Source organism: Trachemys scripta, chromosome 18, assembly GCF_013100865.1.
Source record: "Trachemys scripta elegans isolate TJP31775 chromosome 18, CAS_Tse_1.0, whole genome shotgun sequence".
Classification (NCBI taxonomy): domain Eukaryota; kingdom Metazoa; phylum Chordata; order Testudines; family Emydidae; genus Trachemys; species Trachemys scripta.
Window position 1 is genome coordinate 8,217,563 of NC_048315.1, and position 24,990 is coordinate 8,242,552.

Sequence of the window (24,990 nt, forward strand, 5' to 3'; positions counted from 1 at the left end):
CAAATAGTAGTGTAGCTGCAGTATGGGTTAGCAGCGCTGAGTACGTCCCCACGGGTTTCAGGCAGGTTTGTACTTGGGGCATCTAGACCATGCTGCCACTGCCCATGCTGTCATGGCATGAGTATGCCTACATGGGCTGGGTATCATATCCCTAGCTCATAGGGACATAGCTTAAGTGTGTTAAGGCCTGATCCAATAGGAGTTGAAATCCAATTGCAAGATCAGGCTCGTAATGTGCATTCCAGTAATGCTTCCAGTCCTGTACCTACTGTGTGCATGGAATACCCATGGAGCTCAGCATAGGAGCTGCCTGAGGAGTGGCTGCAGAATTGGGGCTGTAGTATCAATAAATAAAGCTTTTCATGCGTAACCATTCCCCTCCATGGATTAGGTGCAGATTTCAAAGGGTATACGGTTATGTGGAGCGCCCTACCAAATTCACAGTCCATTTTGGTCAATTTCACGGTCATAGGATATTTAAAAATAAAAAATTTCATGATTTCAGCTATTTAAATCTGAAATTTCACGGTGTTGTAATTGTAGGGGTCCTAACCCAAAAAGGGGTTGTGGGGGGCTCGCAAGGATATTGTAGGGGGGGTTGCGGTACTGCTACCCTTATTTCTGTGGTGCTGCTGGCATTGATGCTGCCTTCAGAGCTGGGCAGCTGGAGAGCGGTGGCTGCTGGCCAGGAGCCCAGCTCTGAAGGCAGAGCCACTGCCAGCAGCAGCAGCACAGAAGTAAGGATGGCATGGTATTGCCACCCTTCCCTCAGAGCTGGGTGCCCGGCCAACAGCCACTGCTCTCCAGCTGCCTGGTTCTGAAGGTAGCGCAGAAGTAAGGGTGGCAATACTGCGACCCCTCTAAAATAACCTTGTGACCTCCCTGCAACTTTCTTTTGGGTCAGGACCCCCAATTTGAGAAACGCTGGTCTCCCTTGTGAAATCTGTATAGTATAGGGTGAAAAGCATACAGAAGTCCATATTTCATGGGTGGAGACCAGATTTCACGGTCCGTGACGTGTTTTTCATGGCCATGAATTTGGTAGGGCCCTAGTTATGTGGATAGAATTATTTTTCTGGTAGTTTCTCAGACTGCTGTGAAGTCTTTATGTTGTGAACACAGTTCTGTTATTTTACTGGGATTTAAGAGAATAATGCATTTTAAACCAATGAAATCTTAGTTAAGAACATCCTGGAGTTTAGCTTAAAAAATGTGACACGGATCCTTTGCATGCCAAAGTATTTGTGGTTAACCCTTGAGCTCTGGAACTATTTCTATTTAGAAAGGTCTTGGACTTGATGTAGAACAACATAATTAAAAGATTTTTTGGAGATGACATACACATGAAACTGACCAGCAAATCATTGCAATGATGTTTGTCTTCATTTCCCCCTAAACTGGCCTCATTTATGTTTTTGGCTCTCAGCAAAAAATTATACCAGCAGATTAGCCAATTGATAAACTACCTCTGAGAAAATGTTTGAGAACAAACATTTCCTTCAAAAAATGTCAACGGCCAGTTGGGTGCATGCATTGCATGGCTAAATTTTTTTTTTTTTTGAAATATCCACTTTTTTAAAAAAAAAAAAGCTCGCAAAATTACAACACCTTCTAACAATGAAAACACAGCATTCTGCTGTTACCAATAAGAATAAGAGTAGGGGGACCAACTGGTAAATATGCCTTTAATAAAATAAGGATTAGGGAGCTCCTGCTGCTCCTGGGAAAATTGAAAAAGTACAATGCTTAAAACAGCCTGGGTTTGCCACTGGGATGTGCTGAGCATCCTCCAAGATGCTCAATGCCATGAATGCTAGTGAGGATTGAAGATAGTCAACACCTCAGAGGATCAGACCACAAATAACTGTTTTCTGCCCTTCTTACATATCTGTTCCCATCATTGCTAGTTTAGCAAATTAGGATATGGCTATTTTGAAAAGATAGCTCTGGCTATTCAGTGTATCCCCCACTGAAAATAAGGCTTTGTCTTTACTGCCAGTAAAAAAGTTACTTTTATGTGCACTTGCTATCTCTCTCTAAAATCCTACTGGAGACAAGATGCAGCTCCACCTGTGGTTAACTTCACCCAGCTACCCTTTGATTAAAAATTATCATGCCTTGTCTCCCCAGGGATTTTACAGTAGGATGAACTAGCATGCATTTGCTAACTTGCGGTAAAAATGCACCTTTTTCAGCCATGACGACAAAGATTAGTTTCAGAGGTATACATTAATTTCTCTAAATAGTCCATGTGACTAATATAACCTGAAATTGGCTCCTGACTCCTTTATGATTCCTCTCTAATCTAAACTATCTAGGTGCTATTATGGCCTGCATTACCATAGTATTTGAGTGTCCCAGAAGTATTCCTTCTCACACGCCACTGCAGGGAACGTGACAGCACCCAGAAGGTGTTAGATGCCTTAAAGCAGGGGTTCTCAAACTGGGGGTCAGGACCCCTCAAGGGGTCGCGAGGCTATTACATGGGGGTCGCAAGCTGTCAGCCTCCACCCCAAACCCCACTTTGCATCCTGCATTTATAATGGTGTTAAATATATAAAAAAGCGTTTTTAATTTATAAGGGGGGTCGCACTTAGAGGCTTGCTATGTGAAAGGGGTCACCAGTACTGCCTTATAGAATGTAAAATGGATCAGTTCCCATCTAGGCCAGTTTATACTGAATTAAGAGTAAAATCTGTGTTCCATGACATAAATGGAATGCACTGCTGCTTAAACCCCCTTCAGTGCTCATGTGAGCTATACCTGGCGATGCCAGTAAGTGAATTCTTCTGGTGACGTGTGTGTGTGTAAGGTGAAGCCAGCGCTTCTGCAGAATCAAAGCTGTAAACACCAATCCTTTCACTGGACAGCTTGTGTGTTTTGTTCAAAGCCTGAATACAGTTTTGCAGGTTTTTAAAAGAATTTTAGTGTTCCTTGCATGGTGTAAGACCCAAGTTTGATGCCAGAATATTTTGCTGGTTGCTTTCTGCTCAGGAAGCTTATACAAGGTTATCTAGTCCAGGGGAGTTCTCGAGGTCCCTTCCAGTCCTATACTTCTATGAAACTGGAGGGAATTCAGAGAAGAGCAATAGAGATCATTAAGGCTAAGAAGCCTGAACTGAGGAAAGTTTGACAGGAGGGTAAATGTGTTACTTGCCAAATGATAATTAAAGCACCCATTGTGTTTGGAAATGGACCGATGGCTCTTGACAGTGGCTATTAACAATAGGGTTCCCTGAATCAGTGCTGAAAATGGTTTGCAGAAAGCATTAGTAGGGTTCCAACGAGCTGCCATTGTGCTTTCTCCAGCTATGCTGGTCTTGTATCTGCTAGGAGTGGTTTCACAGGATCCATTGCTGACAGTTGTCATCAGTTGACCAGTTGCCTCGTTAAGAGTTAGTTTTTTTGAGGTAAGAATAATCTTCAGAGTGGTAGCCGTGTTAGTCTGTATCAGCGAAAACAACTAGGAGTCCTTGTGGCACCTTACAGACTAACAAATTTATTTGGGCATAAGCTTTCATGGGCTAAAACCCACTTCATCAGATACATGGAGTGGAAAATACAGTAGGCAGGTATAGATACACAGCACATGAAAAAATGGGAGTTGCCTTACCAAGTGGGGGGTCAGTGCTAACAAGTCAATTCAGTTAAGGTGGAAGTGGCCTATTCTCAACAATTGACAAGAAGGGGTGAATACCAAGAGAGGGAAAATCATTTTTGTAGTGCTAATGAGGTCAAGAAGTCTGAGTCTGACTCCAACGAGAAACTGCAGAACTGGAATTAATTTGCAAACTGGACACCATTAAATTAGGCCTGAGTAAAGACTGGGAGTGGACTAATTTCCCTCTGCTGATACTCACACCTTCTTGTCAACTGTTTGAAATGGGCCATCTTGATTGCATTAGCTTTGTGAGCTTTTGCAGGCCTCGCTCCTGGTCTGGAGGAGGGGTGAGTGAGGATTTCCATCTCTGTCCTGTTAAGTCCTTTGTCTCCCTTCAGAATTTGCCAGGCGTGCTGCATCCAGTTTGGTGGCTTTATTATGCACACCTCCCTTCTAAGGATGGGACTCAAGACCATCCATTTGTCTTAAGTAACGTCCATCAGAAGGATGACAGCGTTCTGTCGCTACCATCTTGAACAGCATTTCAATCAGTGACCTCAAGGGTGGGCGAAATGGTTCAAATGGTCCAGAAGTTCCCAGAGCTCAGCTGCATTCGGGTGCCCTGAGTAACACTTCTCACATATGGTTCCAATTAGGATAAAATATCCAAATCAGGTTAAGTGCCTCATGGTGTGAAAATATTGAGCGAGGCGAAGACAGATGTAAAGATTCTGCAAAGGCAATTTGGGGGGATTGAGCTGCACAAAGAATTGATGCATTATATTCTCTCCTAAGGGAGACAGAGAAAATTTAGTCAATAAAATCTGACATTTCTTCGTGTCCACAGCTCTGAACACTTCTGTAATGGCTGCAGATATTTGCACTGTCTTTTCAGCCAGATGTCTTTGCTGGCTGTTTTTATCATAAAGATCTGCAGAATAATGTCTTAAATCCAAAATAAATTAAAGGCGTCACCTCATTAGTGATTCTGATTTTTTTTTTTAAACTGGGATTGACCGTTAGCTTCATGCCTTCTCCTGAGCTCAAATCGAGCAGTAACGTAACCAGTTCTGCCAGCTCAAATCTCAGCAAGGTTTAATTTAAATCTAATTAGCTGAGCATGTGGTAAGGTTGTCATAGCATGCTCCGACGATCTTATTGTCCGTGAGTATGGAATTCTGCCCAAGTTAAGGCTTCTTTATGTGGCAGGTAGTTTGAATGTGCCACAGCAGTGATAGCTATTCATTTATACAGTTTGGAACATACTTTGTATTTTATAATGTTAAGATCAAGCCTCCCCCCTCCTAAAAAATGGCATCAGTATTAAGGCCTTCTCTATATACACAAGTTGTACCTCTATAACTATCCCAGGATAGTTAATGTGGTACAACAACCCCTCGTATAGACACAGTTATACTGGTCTATAAGAGCTTATACTGGTATAGCTATTCCCATAGGGAAGGGAAATAAAGGTATGAAGAACCTTTATACTGGTATAACTGTCCACACTAGGGCTAGGTCTACACTATCCGCCTGAATTGGCGGGTAGAAATCGACCTCCGACAATTGATCCCCGAATCGACGCTCTTACTCCACCAGCGGAGGTGGGAGTAAGTGCTGTCGACGGGAAGCCGCAGAAGTCTATTTTGCTGCTGTCCCTACAGCGGGGTAAGTCGGCTGCGATACGTCGAATTTGGGTATCTTAAATCGACCCCCCCTGTAGTGAAGACCTGCCCTAGGGGTTGTACTGGTATAACTGTATAGAGTATATAGAGTAGAGAATATAGAATTGTGATTGGTTACCAATACTCAGAAACTGAAATATCTGTACTGATACAAAATCTCTCCAGACCAGGCCTAAAATATATAATGTAACAAAGAACAAAACTTCCCTAATTTATGCTGATTGTAGCAAGGGCCTTTTATGAAAGAATTTCAGTATTTGTACTGACAATGTGTATTTATTTCAGCTTATATAGTTCACCTGTCATTCGACCCTGAGCATGTCACTTCTTGCCTAAGTGCCTTTATTTCCCCTCCCACCATTAGTCAGGGTAGGCAGGTCCCTACCCTTCGAACACCTAGGCTGTGTGTTCACTGTGAAGAGGTGTGTTTTTACATGGAGATAGCAATCCCGATATGAAACCCTAGTGGAGACAAAGCACAAATAGATTTTACCTCAGTGTTGTTAGATGAGGTCGACCCTATGTACCATGTGGGGCTTACTTATGTGTATCTCTATCCCTGCAGTAGCAAGGATTGACCCCTGTACTGCTCTTGTACATGGCAGGTTCTCTTTGGCTTACAGGAACAGTGGAAAGTAACTGACCACGGTCATATCAGATCATTGCTGTTCCTGCTGTTACCGAGGGGTTATGTGTAGAAGCAGCAGCAAAAGCATGATCCCTCCCCATGAGGCCTTTCCAGAGGGAAAATAGCTCAAAACAGCAATTCCTATGCCCATTTTGAAAAACCCTCCAATTTTCAAGTTGTCTTCACCTGATTTGCTGCATCTTCCACAGGAGCCAGCCATTAGATGTCTCACTCTCCAATTCTGACCTGCAGAAAATGTGAACCATTGACCTACAGTTGAAAGGTTCTGTGTCCCATTATTGATTGTCTCAAGCCATCTGCCATTCCCCATCAAAAAAGATCAAGCTATAGCGAGGGCCTGTCTACATTGCCCCACAGTTCAGATGATGGGGATGTGACTAGCAGTGTGCACCGAAGTGCTGCGCTGTAACTCCCCACTGTGGATGCTGCGGGTGTAAACCAAAAGGTTCCTAGTTTGCGTTAACGTAGGACTGCATTAATGCGAATGGGGAACCTTTTATTTCGTGCCCGCTGCGTCCAGGTGGGGGAGTTACAGCAGTGTGCACAGGTTTTCACACCCGTGTAATCCCAACTGTGAGGCAGCGTAGATATAGTCTAGATGCAGTTCCGGCATTCCCTCTCCCTCCTTTTCTCATCGGTCATTCATTCCATCATGAAATTCAAACTGCTATACTTTGCTGCACGGATTTATATAACTGGAAAACAAAAATGATAAAGCATTATGAGGACATCTTCTCATCAGTTAGATCAGCCTTCGTCTAGCCTGGTATCTAGTACCTTTACATTTCAAAGGCTTTCTCTAAGCAAATCGTTAAGAATTTGTAATGAAAACTGGATAAAAATGCATTTGCTCCTGCCGAAAGGTATTGTTCACAGATTTATATAAAAATTCTTGCCAAGTGGGAGGAGAGGCATTTTTAATAGCTGAGCGAGATCCTCAGATGTTCCTCAAAAGTTGGAGGGCGTTACAATAAAGGTGACTGGTCCAATTCATAGTTTGGGGGTGGGGGCAGAGGTGGGAAGGGGGTATATATAACTCTTACTGAAGGGTGCTCATCATCTATGATGGGATCAAAGAGCCTGATCCAAAGCCCATTGAGGTCAATGGAAAGACTCCTGTTGACTTCAGTGGGTACGGTGGATTGGGCCCTGAATGCATTCCAGCATTTTACATGGAGGAAAAAAGACCATTGAAAGCTCTGCTAATTACCTATAAAATTGTGGGGCTGTTGCTTGATTTTGTGTTTGCGCCTGAGGGGACATTAATCCTCTTTGGAAAATCAGCTGCATTTTTTTTTTTCCAGCAGGTGAACTTTAGAAAATATGCTCTTCAACTGGCAGCAAAAGCCTGGCATGGATTTCTTTTTCTTTTCCCTTTAATCAAAGGTTATATTGATGCATTACAGAAGAGGGATTTAGTGTTTCAACATTTGTCCTTGCAGTAATTCAAGCTGAGCAGTGCTTTGTGGCAAAGCTGGTTGCCATGGTGAGTCTTTGCTTCAGCAGCCTAAACATTCAGACTAAAAGGAGCCTTGTCTCTAGTGGTGAACTATTCCATGCTCTCTCCAACCCATAGTCAATTCGAACTGCATATAGGTAATTAAGACTTTTAGCTGGCTAAAGGCCTTCAAAGACATAGGTTGCTGTTTAAGGGGTTCTTGTGCATTTTTGAAGGCTGGTCCTTAAAGAAAAGTCCTCTAGAACTTAATAGTGATGAATTTGAATTGAATGTTATAAAGAATTTCTACAGTTCTGTAGAAATTACTCTAAAACCCTACAGGGCCTAGATTATCTAACATTAGGCTTTCATATTTGACAAAGTCCTTATTTAGGCATCCAAGAAAACAGTCTAATTTCCAAAAGGGTGGAATGCTTGGCAGCTTCTCTTAAGTCAGTCCTTCTGAAAATCTGCCTGCTTGCTTAGGTGCCTAGATATGGATTTAGCCAAACTTTAGGTGCCCACGCTGTTTTTTTTTTCTTTTTCTTTCTTTTCCTTTTTTCTTGGAACAAAACTAGTAACCTGAAGGACTTGGACATCTCCCTTTAGCTCCTTTGTAAAAAACCCATTAAAAAAACAACAACTCTGCTATAGAATTTAGTAGAAAATGAGGTTCTTTCTGTAGGATTTTTAAAAACCATCCTCTTATTTTACAGCAGAGTTTGAGTGCTCTGTTAAGTTTGGATTTATTTGGATAGAATTTATGGAAAGGTGATCTTTTTGTGGCAGGTTAAATGACTTTTTCCTGAAAGCTGTTGACATTAAGAGCTTCTAGGACATTGGGTTAGGAGGTATCTTTATTTCATACTGTCTCTATTTATTTGTTTTGATTGATGAACTTCTCAATAGGTGCCCATCACATGATATTGACTCCCATTATGCACATTGTTACATTATATCAGTGACTGCTGATCCCAGTTGAAAGAACAGATAAACACCCACCAGCAAACATAATTATAAAATAACACTTCTCCATTTCCACCCAGCAAATGTATTAATTCCCTCAGCCCTCCTTGTTGGGTCTTTTGCTCTTTAAACTACAAATGTAATATGAAGGAACTACAGGAGCCCAATAGCATCCAAATAACCATATGTACTGAATATACACAATATGCAAGGACTAGGTAATATAACTGTGGGAAATGGTTTTTCCTTTCTGTGAAAAAATTTGAAATTTTTCCCATCCCAAATTGAGACAAAAATTCAATCTTCAAAATTTTCACAAATAGAAAATCTGAATTTGTTTTGGATTGGGTCAATTAAAGCATTTTGCATTCAACCTTTTAAACATTTATTTTTATTTTTTATTTTTACTAGAAATCAACTTTAATTTCAAAGCAGCTTTTAATTTTGTACCAAGAAATAGAACTTAAAAAAAAAAAAAAAAAAAAAAAAAAAAAAGGTCCAAACAGGATGTGTTGACCATTCGAACATAAGAATGGCCATACTGGGTCAGACCGAAGGTCTATTCTGTCTTCTGACAGCGGCCAATGCCAGGTGCCCCAGAGGGAATGAACAGAACAGGCAGTCGTCACCAAGTGATCCATCCCCTGCCGCCCATTCCCAGCCTCTGGCAAATAGAAGCCAGGGACACCCTCCCTGCCCATCTTGGGTAACCTTGGCTGACCATTGCTAACCTTTTTCTTCTAAAAATTTTTTGAAACAGGAAATTTTAAACCTGTACTTTCCTGTGAACAGTTTTGGTTTTGATGAATTAACATTTTCTGACAAAAAATCCATTTTGTTAAAATGACATACTGCTGCTCTGATTGAATTTTGGCAGCTTCTAAAATAGAAGATGGTGAATACCACTATATGGCTCACTAACTATTTAAAGGGATATTACCTATTCTTGTCCACTACATTCCTCCCCATAAGCCTGGGTTTTGCAATGTCTTCAGCAATTTGAGAATCTGATGCCCTTGTTGGGTGAGGAGCTCTGTTTCTCTGTTGCTTCGATCAGTATATTGTTGGGTGCCTTGGATTTAAAAATATTTTAACAAAACACTTTAACTTTTAAAAACAAAATCCTGATAATAAACAAATAGTTTTAATTGTTTGCTTTGGACATATTTCTCCTTCTACTGCCAATAGCGTCAGTGGAAGACGAGTGCTCCAATAACATCTTGTTTTGAAAAAGATACATTTAGAAATGAGCTACAAACCATCCAATTGGCTGAATATTATTAGTGACTTATCTGTGTATTTACATAATACTGCATTATTTCTGGGTGACCCAGATCTCTGATTATTGATATGTTGGCATGGAATTTGCCAGAGTTTGATTCTACATGCAGCATAGAAGCAAACAGACTGATTTTCTTTTAACTTGATGAGTGAGACCTAACATCCCATAGGGAGCTGCATTTCTGCTCTCCTTTATATATTCGGATGTTGAAGGAGAAAACAGAATTCTGGATTTAGGCCTTAGTGTTGGAAATTTCTACCATTCTGTTAGTTAAATGAGGTATTTACATGGCCCCCTTACTGCAGTATCTGAGCATCTTACGCAGATTTATGAAAGTATCCATGCAATGCCCCTTTGTGCCCCGAAAAACCCAAGGCACAATTAGGTTATGTAAATATTTCTGCAAATTCCTACAGAGCTTCAAGTCCCTGGCAAGTTGTCATTAGGCTCTTGGGGTCTCAGAGATCAGAGCACAGGCTCTGACATGGTAGCAGAATCCTAATTATACATATAAAATGATGGGGTCTAAATTAACTATTACCACTCATAAAAAGATCTTGGAGTCATTGTGGATAGTTCTCTGAAAATGCACGGGGTGCAGCGGCAGTCAAAAAAGCAAACAGAATGTTGGGAATCCTTAAGAAAGGAATAGCTAATAAGACAGAAAATATCATATTGCCTCTATATAAATCCATGGTACGCCCACATCTTGAATGCTGCATGCAGATGTGGTTGCCCCATCTCAAAAAAAGATATACTGGAATTGGAAAATGTTCAGAAAAGGGCAACAAAAATGATTAGGGGTATGGAATGGCTGCCATATGAGGAGAGATTAATAAGACTGGGACTTTTCAGCTTGGAAAAAAGATGACTAAGGGGGAGAATATGGAAACAAAAGGAAGTATTTTTTCACACTGCACACAGCCAACCTGTGGAACTCCTTGCTAATAGGGCTCAAAAAAGAACTAAATACGTTCATGGAAGATAGGTCCATCAATGGCTAGTAGCCAGGATGGACAGGGATGATGTCTCTAGCCCCTGTTTGCCAGAAGCTGGGAATGGGCAACAGGATGGATCACTTGATGATTACCTGTTCTGTTCATTCCCTCTGGGGCACCTGGCATTGGTCACTGTTGGAAGGCAGAACACTGGGCTAGATGGACCTTTGGTCTGACCCAGTATGGTCGTTCTTATGTTCTCCCTTCTCCCCCAGTTGGGAGCAATGGTGATGATCCTTAGGGTTCCAGCTACCTGGTGTGGGGAGCTAATGTTTGCTTTATGCAGTTGTTTGAAATGGTCTTTATTGAGCTTTGCAAGCAGTGCAAAGAAAATGGGTCAAAAAGGCACAAATGGAAGTAGTGATATTTACAGCACAGTTGTGAGTCATGGGTGGTGATTGTATGGTTTTAAGACTGAGTACAGGTTGAAAGGGGAAGTGATTTGCCCAAGGTCACACAGGAAGTTGGTGGCAGTCAAGGCTGGAACACAGGTTTCCTATTGCCAGCCCCCTGTGGTCAATCTGCTAGACCAGTGGTCTCCAAACTTTTTTGATCGCGCACCCCTATCCTTAAAATTTTTTTGAGCACGCACCCCCTGCCGCACTGAAGCAAAAAAAAAAAGCCACTCGAACTCCTACCTGATGAAGCAAAAAAAACCCCACCCCTCCTGCCAGGCACCCAAGGATCCTCTTGCTAGACCACATCTGCGCAGAAAGCCACCCTAACTACCTTGTGCTTACTAGAGGCTAATCAACAGTGGGTAGTAGATGGCTCTGGGCCATAACTGTGCCTCAGGCCTCAGTTGTCTATACAGACTGTAGTAAGAGGAAGACACAGACATTGGATAACTTGAATATTTCCTTCCATAACTGTCACAGTGTAAGAGACAATGTGTGGCCAGACCGCAGGACATAAGAGAGAGATTAGAGTAGTGTGCTGTACATAAAAAGGCTCTAGGACGTACCAGTAAGAGGACAGGGCTACATCAGAAGGCTGCATAGATGGGGAAAGCCAGTTCCCTGCATTGCAAGGAAGGATCAAATGGATCAGAGCTTTCCCCAGCCACCTGGAGTTCAGTTCCTGTGATGTGCCAAATGACCTTAACCCCAAAGGACTTCATTGTTAGTTGAGGCTGTTCAGTACCTTGCAGAGTGGGACCAGATGAAGGTACCAAAACACACTTTCAAAAGTGCTGCCTGCAGGAGAAAAGAGGGATTTCCTGAATAAAAGGTTAGAGAGAGACTGGGTTTTCTCTGTCTTCTTATAGTTCTCATCAGCCTTATTGTCCTTTCACATTCCCTCTTTGATTTCTTGCTAGCTACAACTTTGTTTTACTAGATGTTCTTTTCTTAATGCACATTTTAAAATCTAATTAATATGCTTTACAGTGAATGTTCTGAGTGCATTATGAATGTCTTGGAGATTCTTGAACAAATGTAATCTTTGTGTTAGGGATTTTGTGTCCTCCGGTCATCTCATCTTTTTGAGACATGCGAGCATCTTTGAAATGCGGGGCAAGAAGCAAAGTTTTCAAAGAATACACATTCTTCTGTGGGTCTGCTTTGTACAACACATTTTCCCACATGAATAATGAAGCTCAATATTTTCCAGATTGCATGTGAAACATAAGAATTAGGGTAGGATTGGCAAGACACAAGCAATTTAGGAGCACAGATCTCACTGAAGATCAATGGGGTAGATTTTCAAAGGCACAAAAGGGAGTTAGGCACCTAGCTGACACTTGTGTCTTTGAAAATCTCACCCAAAAGGGCTTGTGGGTGGGATTTTCAAAAGTGCTCAAGTCCCATGGGCACAAAACCCAATGGGATTTGTGCTTCTAGATCACCAGGGTGCTTTTGGAAGGTGACTCCAACATTCAATCTGAGATCAAGATACAGGAGTTTCATAGAAAACTGAGATGCCTGCTACACTTGTATTTGTTTTGCTCAGCCTGATTTTTCACCTTTATAAATGTTCTCCCTGTTTATCAGACCTAGGCTATCCCAGTGATGTTTCCACAGGGCTTAAAACATTGAAGACATCCTCCAATGTTTTGGGTCATTGGTTTCAATGACCCGGGGGTATGTACTACTTCACCCTTCCATAACACCTTTCAGCTGAGCAACTTAAAACCCCTGATAGATATGGTGAATAGATCCTCACCATCACTCAGTGAGATAGGCCACGATAATTATTCCTGTTGTGCTGATAGGAAAACGGAGGCACCAAGAGGCTGAGTGTAGTGCCCAGGATCACACAGCAATCCTGCTATTTTATGGTTGCAGAGCACTGTTCATCCCTAAGTGCTTCCCAAACCATGAGTAAAATTCACCCCTGCACAGAGGGCCCACGGAAGCGTACGCATTACTTAGGTCCCATCTCTTCGGAGAAGTTCGTTGGTTGAAAACCTCTCAGTATTGAGAGCAAATGCATGGGGATTGAATACAGGAGCCCTGAGTTGAAGTCTAGTGCTCAGACCCCCAAACCATGCTTCTCATTCCTATATTCCCTCACAACAGCTTCTTCCCTTTCAAGAGTGCTCCCAAGCCTATCTTCCCTTGGAAGGCTTCCAGATTCCGGCTAGTTTCTCCTTCCTGAGCTTTGAACTCTCAGGTGCTGCGTGTGAAGCGGGTCAGCACCTGCCCTCGGCGAGGGAGGAGAGCAAGTGTTTCAGGGAAGTCCAAAGTGTCCAGATCAGTGTTTGGAGAAGCTGCGTCTTGTTGGCATCACCCTGTTTCTTTCGTGAGGGCGACTCTGGTATGGACTAGTGTGTGTGTGTGTGCGTGTGTGTGAGTGATATTTTCAGTGCTTGAAAACTCATGAGAAGCTTTTTCTTCCCTTTCTTGTATGCAAGTGTCATAAACTTCTAGCGAATTTCAGTTCTACCAGTTTATCCGCTGGGCTTGTAGGTGTATTGAGGTTGAGCAAGGACTTAGCTGTGTAAATAATGGGGTATTTCAGTTTTTTATAAGCAGTCACTCATGTAGTAATTTTATTGATTATTTTTCCTTTCTCCCCCTAATTAGGTTTCTCAGCAACAAACAGTTTTGTTTAAATCAAAACAGATCCTTAAAAAAACAACAACAATATTGCAAACCTTAATCTGAGCACTGGTGAAAAGTTTCAGGTGAACGGCCCTGGAGGGTAAAGTCCTACATATCAGGAGAAGAGGGATCTGTAAGTGTGGCCCCTGAAATTGCCCTGCCATTAGGTGCAACCAGGCAATTCAGTCTACATTCGATCTTTGGCCTCTGTGCTTACAGTGCCAAGTCAGTGAGGGTGGGGAGCAGTTCACGCCAGTTGAGATGACGGTTTATGTGGTGTGGCCATTTATCCACTGGGAGCCAAACTGAATTGGCCAAAGTCATTTTGCCTAGCTCACTGACCTGGCTGGATTTGAGCCAGTGACCTAGAGGTGAAAGACACACAGACCCAGATCCTCCAGGGTACTTAGGCATTTAATTCTCATTAAAACCATTGAGATTTAGGAGCCTAAATTCCATGAGGATCTGGGCCACACACTCTCTCTCATTCTAGGTCAGGCACGAGTTATTGGGCTAGCTGCAAGAATTACTAGATGAAATTGTATGGCCCATGTTACACAGGAGGTTGTACTAGGTAATCTTATGGTCCCTTCTGGCCTTAAAATCTGAGAGTCCCATTCAATGCTGTAGGTACTTTTCATGTATTCTTTTCACCTGCTCCTTGTGAAAATGGGGGCAGCGGGATGGGCGCCCAAAGTACTGCTGGAGGGTCAGATACAGCCAATGGATTCCTAAAACGCGACTGCTGGCCTCTCTCTCCCTGTAAGCACAAGGCGAGGGCTAAGGTGATAAATAAACTGCAGCCTTTCATCCCTCTGCCTCGGAATACTTTCTCTTCCTTTATCTGGGAGATTACAAGCCCCAGCAGGTATTAGCACTGTGTTTATTTGCCATTCTCAACTCTCTGTCCTTAGGCGCAGCCTCCCAGCATCTGGCAAGTTGCCATCACACCGCTCAGTGTCACATTTTGGTGTAAAAGTCCCTGGGATCTTTTTCCGTGAAAGCTGTAAAGCTTTGGCCACCAAGATAATTCCATTCGGCATGAAAAGAACTGGGGGAGGGCGAGATTCGATGCATCCTTGGCCCAAATGCAGTCAGAAATGAAGTTCTTGCAAACCCCTGGGAGTGTTGCCGGCTAGTTATAGCATGTGTTAATTATAGCTCCCACTGCTGAAGGATTGGGTGGAGAAACTGTGTGTCTAGAAAAGCACTCAGGGCCTGCCTTTTTCCAGAGGTGGACTTCAGCTGCAGTTGAGTGCTCTGCACCTTTGACAAGCAGCAAGCCCAGAACATCTAAACAAGGGAGGGGGGAAGGGAGAGATAGCAGGATTCTAGAAAGAACTGCCTTTAAAGTGATATTATTTGTTAATTAACTTTCTTCCTTGCTAGTGTCCTGGCTTTGTTGCTAACTAGCAGTGAATGATAATAGAAAGTCATGGGGAGAGAATTCAGAGTAACAGCCATGTTAGTCTGTATCCGCAAAAAGAAGAACAGGAGTACTTGTGGCACCTTAGAGACTAACAAATTTATTAGAGCATAAGCTTTCGTGGACTACAGCCCACTTCTTCGGATGTATATGCATCGAAAGCTTATGCTCTAATAAATTTGTTAGTCTCTAAGGTGCCACAAGTACTCCTGTTCTTCTTTTTATGGGGAGAGAAGCCAGTTTCCCATCCCAGTGCTGTGAATGATAGGGGTGGGCAGCCTGGAAATGCCCAATAATGGGGCTTTCTCGCTTTAGATTTGACTGTTAAGGATAAGGTTGTGGGGATTCTAGGGTGACCAGAGAGCAAGTGTGAAAAATCGGGACGGGGGTGGGGAGTAATAGGCACTCATAGAAGACAAAGCCTCAAATATCAGGACTGTTGACTATGGCTTGATCTAGCTAGTGCTAGACAAGGGCCTTGAGTCTATAGAGACTGCTCATGCGCATAAGTGCAGGATGAAGGCCTAGGTTAACATAACATAAGATCGGCCATACTGGGTCAGACGAAAGATCCATCTAGCCCAGTATCCTATAAAATCGGGACATCTGGTCACCCTAGGGGATTCTCCTAGGGCTGCTCCTTAATTCCCCCTGCTGCTAACTCCTCAGTCTGCTTAAGAGAGAGGGTGAGGGAAGGAGAGGGGGAGAGGAAAGTGCTGGATGTTGACGGAAATGTTTTTAGATACCTTGGGTTAGCAAAATGGACCCAAGCCACAGAACCTGGACCCAGGTCTAAGATCAGATAATGGGACCCCACCACCAGGATATAATTCGGGGGCGTTTGGAAACCCAGCTTTTTCTGTGTGGCTTGATCTAGCCCTTTAGAAATGTCCACTAAAACAGCAAGATGAACTTTGTCTGCCTAGTTCTTCCTGTTGTGTGTCTCTCCTCATTGCATTTTATCAGCTGCTGAAGAAGGCAAGGAGCTGTTTCCTTGGGAGTCAATGTATTGGGTGCTCCAGTAAACTAGAGAGGAAGCTAATCCCGCCCACTGTGTCGCATCCACCCCTGACTGCTCTGTCTTAGCATCCTCTGGGCAATTAATGTGCTATGCTGGCCATTAGACGTAATCTGAGCCCGGGCTAGGAGCCAGGAATGCCTGAGTTTCAATCACTGGTCCAGCGCTGGCTCTCCCTGTGACCTTGCACAGGTCACTTAGCCCCCAGTTTCCCAACTATACAATGGGGATAATTGCCTCTGTGTTGTGATGGTTAATATTTATAAATGTTGCAACTTTCCCCATGTAGGCATCATCAGCAGGGTTTGAACTGAGAAACTTCAGCACCAAACCAGAGATCTTGGCCACTTGATCCGAAGGAGTAACTCCATCAGCTGGGAGCAGTAGCAGGCAGTTATCCTCTGTGGATCAGCTACAGAGGGGGAGGAATGTGAAACACACTGAACAATGGGTAACATTAAGTTATTACCTAGTAGTTAAAAATGAATGCCTTTGGGTACCATAACTTTTCCTTGTTCCCTGTATCCAGCTTATAGGCACACCTGTATCAGGGCAGTTAAGATGCAAACCAAAGAGCGCAGAATACGAGGAGGCTGTCCAGAATTCTAATCAAAGAACGAATTACAAGCTCTGACATGCAGTCTTTTAAACTAACATCTTGCATACCTAAGCCACAGCAAACCTGGGATTTTCAAAAGTACTCAGTGTTGGCCAAACTGCAGTTCTATAGAAGTCAGTCAGAGCAGAGTTAGACCAGTGCTTAGTGTGTTTGAAAGTCCTGCCTCTAGTGGACAAGAACTGGCTGTTGTCTGGTGGAGATGGGTGGGAAATCATTTTGTAGGCCTGACCACAATTGCTAGAGCCAGCTGTGAGGCAGGCCGGTGAAGTTAGCTTCCCCATCCCTCTCTAGCAATGCAATGCTTCGCTAAGCTACCTCCTGTGCTGTCAGTGCTGAGCAGACACTGCCAGTGGTGCTGAGCTGTGTGCTGGGTTTGAAATGTACTCTCCTATCCACTCTGGGCTAGAGCCGCCTACGCCTTTTGGAGCCAGTAGTGCAGATCACCTCACTCTCCTGTCTCCAGCAGTTCTGCAATATTTCAATCACCCTGCCTTAACCCCACCTAGTTCATTTGTTCAGAGAAACAGTAGGCGCTCAGGACAAATCGGAGCAGGGGAAGGATGGGAGGTGATGAGTTAAGGGCTATGCGTGTGTGAGCTCTGGTGTTGCCTCTAGAATTTCTGATGCTTTAATAAAAGTTAGATTAGAATCTTACAATCGCAGCGCTGAACACTGTGTGTTTGTCTGTGTGTCATTTTGCTTGTGTCAGGGACTCTTTCCTCATGTGGGTTTTCCCCTTCTGTTAGTGGTCTACCTGTTGCGGCGATTTGACGCAGATGCGCTGTCGCTTAGCCACAACAGGAAGAGCATGTGGTAGTGAAGAGCTGCAGCAGCTCAATTGCTTTTTCACGCTGTGGTGCAGAAGTTGGCGAGAGAAGAGCTGAGCCTCTGACTCACCTAGTGTGGCACCTGTTTTGGGCAGCGTGAATGATGAAACAACCTTCTCTTCCTGAGATGAATGTAATGTGCAGAGGCTGGGTATGAGTAGCTGTGTGAGCTGGTGGGCTGAACCACCAGCTGGGGAAGGGAAAATTGTGCTCCAAGCAATGGCACCACTTCATTCCCTTTGCTCAGGATTTTTCTTGACCTTAGAAACCAAGATTCAGAACAAAGTGTCCCACTTGGTGTTGCGGCCCTTCAGGGCCTTGTCTGGCCCTTGTTTCCAGCCCCTCAGAGCCCTCAGGTTTCTTCACAGTCCTTATAACCCTTCTTCCAGGGCTTCCTGGCTGAATTTTCATTACAGCCAGCTCCTGCTTCCTGCCCTGACAGGTGTTGAGAGCGCTTTCCCTGACTCTGGGTCCCGCCCATCTGCTGCTGTGCCCAGGAGGCCGGAAGCTTTATGTGTGGTTCCCTCTAGGGCGTGTGGCTGGGAGCAGGCATGGGAGCTGCAACTACAGCTCCAGTTTCAAAGGGCTGCAGAAGGTGTACTGAGATGTGCACATGCTCCAAGGCCCTGTTACGAGTCCCTATTCCATTAATTTCAGTGGGAGTCTCAAGCATGAAGCCACTGCAGGATTGGACCCACAGAGAGTCAGACTTCTCAGTTGGGCAAATACAAGACCACTTCTGTAAGTCTTTGGGAAGCACATTGGCTTGAAGTAGAATTCCTATTTAGATGTGAGATTTCAACTTGGTGATTGTGCTATCTGTGTGCTGGGACTGTATGTTCAAGATGAAGGCTTTGCTGCAAACTAATCTTGGCTATACCTAGCTGTAGAAAAGGCAGTGCCCTTACATTGTTATGGGGAAAGGGTGTCCACACCAAAGTCCATGCTACAATTCAATGTGGGCAATGGCATTTTGCTTGCTCAAAATAGTCTCCTTTCTAATTTAAACTGGGGAAGTGTATCAGTATTTTTCCGCTTCTCTGTGGGCTATTAAACAGCTACCATTTTCCACCCCAGAAGTGGCTGCACTTCATGGCAAGTGAGTGAACGCTGTATAGTCTATAAATTCAGTCTGTAAATTGCCTGAGATCCTTCTGGATTAAAGGTGCTGGACAAACATACATTTATTGTCTCTGATGCAGTTTGTCGTGTATGAATTCATCTCACATATCTTCCCCCAGACTGTCTTTGCATCTCGTTCTAGCCCAGTCATTGTGGAATTAATGTTGTTATTTATTTTGGGGAAAGGCCTGGGTAGGTAATTCATGTAGGTGGCCAGTATTTTAAATTCCAAGGGCGGACGGCACAATGCAGGAACATTCCACTTGGTTCTAACCTTGTTGCCTGATGAACTTGCAGAGACAGCAGCTGCATGACGATGTCTCTTCACCAGCACGCTGCTTGCCTACCAGCTCATTGCTTTCTCGGTACTTGCTATGCTGCTCTTTGCCCTAAGAGAGCCCAATTCACAGACATAATCAGCTCAGCAGTTACCTGAAACTGCATCCCAGTGCTGTTCTCTTTGCCGTGCCTAGAGCAGTCTATGTATGCTGGAGAGTTTGAGCCACCAATGTGCAATAACTTCTTTGTGCTGACTTTAAACGTAGCTTGTGTTAGCTGGTTAATTCATAAAGGCCATTGCACTCTTTATTTCTTTGGTTCTTGCTTGTTTTTAAATATTGCATGGCATGTATGGATAAGAACATAGAACATAATAACATAAGAATGGCCACACTGGGTCAGACCAAAGGTCCATCCAGCCCAGTATCCTGTCTACTGACCGTGACCAATGCCAGGTGTCCCAGAGGGAGTGAACCTAACAGGTAATGATCAAGTGATCTCTCTCCCGCCATCCATCTCCATCCTCCTGACAAACAGAGGCTAGGGACACCATTCCTTACCCATCCTGGCTAATAGCTATTAATGGACTTAAACTCCATGAATTTATCTAGTTCTCTTTTAAACCCTGTTATAGTCCTAGCCTTCACAGCCTCCTCAGGCAGGGAGTTCCACAGGTTGACTGTGCACCATGTGAAGAAGAACTTCCTTTTATTTGTTTTAAACCTGCTGCCCATTAATTTCATTTGGTGGCCCCTAGTTCTTATATTATGGGAACAAGTAAATAACTTTTCCTTATTCACTTTCTCCACACCACTCATGATTTTATATACCTCTATCATATCCCCCTTAGTCTCCTCTTTTCCAAGCTGAAAAGTCCTATTTCTGTTCTGTAGAATAATTCCAACAAGAAAATATCACTGAGATAAAAAGCTCCTTGCAGGGAGTATGTGTTTAAATTTTGCTCAGATGTATGTGAGACATCCAGGTTTAGCAGTTAGGAGCAGGGCATTGGGAATCTTCCCCCATCTCTTCCCCCGTTTCCTGTTCCTACTTTGATTGTGAGCTTTTTGGGGCAAGGACTGTCTTTTTGTTAATGCATTTGTACAGCACCTAGCACAATGGGACCCTGGTCCCTGAGGGCCTACAGCAATATAAATAATTACATACTAATAACAGTTATTGGCTTGCCCACTGATTGTCAGTGTTCTCTTTGCAACCCTAGGGAAAATATTCTGTACCTAAGATTCTCCATTTGTGAAACTATTTAAGGCTTAGTTGCTTTGAGATCTTTGGATTACAGGGGCTATACAAATGCAAAGTATTCATATTTTTAGTACATCAGTTCACAGTGATTCCCCACTCCAATCTGAAATTCTCAGACTGTGTAAATTGGTTCATCTCCATTGAAGTTAATGGAGTTGTGCCAATTTGTACTAGCAGAGAATTTGGCCTTCTGTTTCATGTATGCTTTGCATGCAAAGGCTTTGGGGTAAAGCTGTAGAGCTGCTCTTTACTCTCCCATGGCCAGGAGATGCATGTTTGAGTCCCAGTCCTGTTCCCCCTGCAGGAAGCATGCTCTACTCCTGGGGGAAAAGTCAGTAGTGATCCAGGTCTGATGCAGTATGTGACCTACTTATGGGGTTATTGCATGGAGAAAAAGCGATGCAAAGCTCTGCGCTTAAGAGGATTTATACGAAGTACAGCTGTGTGGTCTTTGGAAGCAAGCAACCAAGTACAGAATGACAGCATTTCCTGAGCAAGGCTATAAAACAGCTTATTGGTACCAGAGCTTTTTCCAATTGGGATGTTCTGTTGTGTGACAGACAAAACTACTTGATGGTTTGCAGTGAGGAAGGGCAAGATACACACCAAATTGTTATACCTTAACCACAAACCCCTTAGAGATGAACTCGCCTACCCAAGCTCAGGAGCAAAGCAGCTGGGCTTTAGTAGTGGGAGTTTTGTTAGCTTGTTTCGTTCTTGATTAGTAAAACACCAGTGCCGTGGCCAGTCCTGAGCAATCGACTGCCAGCCTTGTAAACCAATACAGCTGGAGAGTATCTCTGAACAGTATATTGTATTTAGTTGTCCATATGTATGGCTATAAAGGGAGTGCCTGCTTGCCAAAAACAGGGGAGATGGATGAACACTCTTATTTCCCTTGCTGAACTTGAACTCTTTTGTGTCTGGGAATTTCCTAATGCAGCACTTTGCAAAGAGTTGCCTACCCCATCTACATACTGTCTGTCTATCCGGGGTATTCCTGTGGCCCCATCACTGTACATTTGAGCATCTCACAGTCTTTAATGTATTTATTCGGACAACACCCTGTGAGATAGGGCAGTGCCGTTATCGCCATTTTACAGACGGGGAACTGAGGCACAGCAAGACCCAGGGTATGTCCTCACTGCAGAGTTACTTCAGGTGATTGGCACTGGGTACCAGCTTGAATGTAAGCAGTGGTCAGGCTTTAGCCTATAGTCCAGGATGGGTGTTGTGTTTCAAGCACCACCACATTTGAGTGAGAGAGTTTGTGTGTGTGGGAGCCAGGTTAGGGGCAACACCTGAGTGAGCCCCCGTTAACTGCAGTGAAGACAAGCCCCCGTGACTCATGCAGGGTTACCCAGGAAACCTGTGGCAAAGTAGACCAGAACCCAGCTTCCCAAAGTCCTCAGTTAGTGCCATAAGCCTAGACCATCCTTCCACCACATGTAGATTCCAAAGCCAGAAGGGACCACCATTACTCTGTCCTCTTGTTTAACACAGGCCCCAGAACTTCCCCCAAATAATTCCTAGAGCAGATCTGTTAGAAAAACATCCAAGCTTCATTTAATAATTGTCAGTGATGGAGAAGCCACCACAACCCTTGGGAAATTGTTCCAATGGTTACTTACTCACTGTTAAAAATTTATGCCTTACTTCCAGTCTGAGTTTGTCTAGCTTCAACTTCCAGCCATTGGATCGTGTTATACTTTTGTCTGCTAGATTGAAGAGCCCATTATTAAATATTTGTTCCCCGTGTAGATACTCATAGACTGTAATCAAGTCACTCCTTAACCTTCTCTTTGTTAAGCTAAATAATTTGCGCTCTTTGACTCTGTCACTAAGGCATGTTGTCTAATCCTTTAATCATTCTTGTGTCTCTTCTCTGAACCCTCTTCAATTTATCAACATCTTGAATTGTGGGTGCCAGAACTGCACACTGTATTCCAGCGGTGGTTGCACCAATGCCAAATACAGAGGTAAAATAAGCTCTCTACTCCTACTTGACATTCACCAGTTTACACATCCAAGGATTGCATTAGCTCTTTTGGCCCCAGCTTACACACAACACAGAGGATAATGGTGTCCCTGACCTGAAGAGTTCACTGGCAACAGAGCACAACTGGCACTTGCACCTGAAATCAGTTTTGCTCGAGTATGCCTTCCAAAACCAATGCAGAGTGCCCTCTATTGGAGGTGCAGGGGGAGAATCTACAGAGGTTGACTGTGTTATCTGAAGCTGTGCTGCTTATGGGAAAAATCTGGATGCATATCCAGTATTTTCGTGAGCAACTATAGTAGGAATAGAAAACTGTTGATGAAAGATGATGGAGATTAATTGCTTGCTCCTTCAGTGCAAACCTCTACACTAGACAGGTCCCCTGGGCATGCAACTTGCATTATAATCATCAGGTATTCTACATGCCGATGACTTGCTGATCAGGCTAGTGTCTCCTGCATTGCAACAGGAGCCCTGGATGCAACTCTAGCATTGACTATGTGTATTTACATTCGCTAATACAATCCCCCTGGCTTCAGATGAAGGCTGGATGTGGGAACTGGTATGGGGAAGAGTGAAGGACTAATTGTTGTGCGGCCGGCACATCCCTCGGCTCGCACTGCTTCCCGCAGCCCCCATTGGCCTGGAGCGGCGAACCGTGGCCAGTGGGAGCCGGGATTGGCCGAACCTACAGACGCAGCAGGTAAACAAACCGGCCCGGACCGCCAGGGGCTTTCCCTGAACAAGCGGCGGCCCGACTTTGAGAAGCCCTGATCTATAGCATAAAATCTCCCGTAAACTCTGGTGGTGTTTGTGTCCAGACACTGCCCTTTACAGGATCAGGCCATCATGTCTTAAACCTGCAGGCCATGGTGGCGTGCTATTTGGGGTCCTGGGATGGGGACATCTCCCTGCAGCATGAGCTCGCTCCATCCGTCCATCCTTTAAAAGACTACTGAAAAGGGGGCGCTCTCTTTTAGGACTTGTCTTCGCTGGTGGATTGCCACATGTTTTAGCCCGAGTGTTTTCATTAACTCAACCCCTTTCCACACACAAACCCATCAGTCGTCATGTGCAACGATGATAGTGCCATGATCAGAGGCGTATGGTAAGCTCTTTGGGCAGGGTGCATCTTTTTGCTTTGTGTTTGTACAGCACCTAGCACCATGGGGTCCCGGCCCATGAATAGAACTTCCAGGGCGCTACCTCAATACAAAGAATAGTATAGGGCATACTGCAAGCAAGCTTGCCTGGTTGCTAATGCAGCCTTTCCAGTGTGGACACAGGTTAGCGCTGCAACACAACCTTCGAGGGCTGGTCAAGCCTGATCCTACAGGGGGACTGAGTGCTCTCAACTCCCATTGGCTTGTGGCTCAGCTGCAATAAGATTACAATAGGGCCATAATAATGGTATGTAATGTTGCTGCTGAATTGTGCTGCTCTTTTAGCACTGGGAAAGTCAGCACAAATTAATTTGAGTAACTAATTAATTAAAATAAACACCAACTTCTGAATGTATCGGAGCCCAATCTCTGTTTCCTGGGTGGGGTGAGAACAACAGCCCTATCTTGTTCTCTGCCCCTCCCCCGTCCCCCCGCTTTATTTATGGTGGGAAGAAAAAGCGACTCTAACTTTCATGCTCCCCATAGTATATTTATTTGAGCTCCAAGGCAAATGAGTAGGAGTGCTGCCCCTTTAATTAATGTTCCCTTTGGAGACAGCTGGTGCAATTCCTTTCCTTTTAAGTCCACTTTCATTTGCACATGGCTTAGTGATCTGCCATTCTTGCAAACATGGAGGCTCTTGGAGTTCCCGCCTCCCACATGGCATAGGGTTCCTCTTGTATTTCTATTTATCAGCAGCCATGTGACAAGTAATGAGGAGCACTCTCCTTTTGATAAGGGATCTCAGAGGGATTGCAGGCCTGGGGAGCCACAGCTGTCTTCTCGCAGAAAGCAGAGTAGCTTATTACTAAATATTCCATGATTTCATTTGTTTCCTCTGTTACTTGAAGCCTATTAAAGTCTAATGGGTTTCAATTTGGACATCAGAAAATATAGTCCAAATAGGAGAGACCTTTTTTATAGCTGCAATAAACTTGGTAGGGAAACTGCATTCATTTTTAATACATACTTTCCTTGAATACAGAGCAATTCCCAGTCATTTTCTATCCTTTCAGTGTGTGGAAAGAGCTTAGTCGTTTCTGCCTTCCTTGATATGGTTCTCCACCCCCTCCCCCTTTTCTCAGCATGTCAGGAAAACTTTTTCTCACTCTGAAAACTTTGCAGAAAATTGGCTATTTGCTTTTGTGCACTGGATTTTCAATAAAGACCGAGAACTGAAGCAATTATTTTTTTTAAAGAGAATGACTTTGAAGAAGCAGAGTCAAATCCTCACAAAGGCCACGGTGTCTCATGCTGAAATTTGTTTGTTTTTTCTTTCCTGACAAATCTGCATTTTCTTTTTGGCAAAGATAATTTTATAGAGATTATTTGCAGTCATTTGTACTGCTATCCCCAAAAATCATCACTTGAGGGGGCGGGTGCAATATCATGGCTTAAAATATCAAGACTCTTTTTTGCAAAGTCATGATATTTTTGGATTCTCTTTATTTTTGTGTTGGAGCCCTGAGGAGTCATGTTTTTAAGTAAAAGGGTAGGATTGATTAATTTAAGCAGGAGACACTAGTAGTGATGAGAGGAAGGATGGGCTAGGGCAGGGGTTCTCAAACTTCATTGCACCATGACCCTCTTCTGACAACGAAGTTACTACAT

At 43.8% G+C, this 24,990-nt stretch overlaps 1 protein-coding gene across 7 annotated transcripts in view; it reads left to right on the plus strand.

The window, feature by feature from the left end:
- Positions 1-24,990, plus strand: part of CUEDC1 (CUE domain containing 1) — a 117,369-nt gene that overhangs the window by 7,732 nt on the left and 84,647 nt on the right. For 2 of the 7 annotated variants that reach the window (XM_034752487.1, XM_034752492.1), the window contains exon 2: positions 16,397-16,558. The exons of 3 other annotated variants lie outside the window; for them this stretch is intronic. The gene's annotated coding sequence lies outside the window, so the exon portion shown is untranslated. Of the gene's footprint in view, positions 1-13,729; positions 13,747-16,396; positions 16,559-18,210; positions 18,295-24,990 lie in introns of those variants that run through there. 2 more of the 7 variants (XM_034752491.1, XM_034752490.1) reach the window with 2 other exon arrangements.